This window comes from Myotis brandtii, unplaced genomic scaffold (genome assembly GCF_000412655.1).
Source record: "Myotis brandtii unplaced genomic scaffold, ASM41265v1 scaffold139, whole genome shotgun sequence".
Taxonomy (NCBI): Eukaryota; Metazoa; Chordata; class Mammalia; order Chiroptera; family Vespertilionidae; genus Myotis; species Myotis brandtii.
Genome location: NW_005354965.1, coordinates 447,673 through 448,066, shown reverse-complemented (window position 1 = coordinate 448,066; position 394 = coordinate 447,673).

The window sequence follows — 394 nt, the reverse complement described above, 5'->3', positions numbered from 1 at the left end:
GTTGCTCCTCAGACGCCCTGCGCGTCCTGAGTGGTCAGCGCTCCCCGTGGAGGCCCAGTCCCTTCCTGGGAGTCGGTGCGTCCAGTTCCCTGGTGCCGCTCCTCCCGACCTCGGCTCAGAGGCCGGTGCGTCCACCTCCCATGGCCTGCAGTTCCGTGCACGGCGTCTTCCCGACCACTTGCCGGGTGGGTGCCGGGCCTCGCCCTGAGTGAGGCTGGCCGGGCACACCGCACGAGGTCTGGAGACGGGATGGAATTTTATTTTGCTTCGAGCTGCACAGGAGGCGCTTCTCCTTCCCTGGCTCACATGTCCCTCTCCTTGCCTTTCAGGTTCGCAAGGAGTTGCGCCTGGGCCTGTGATTGGGCTCCAGGCGCCGTCCACGGGCCTCCTCGGG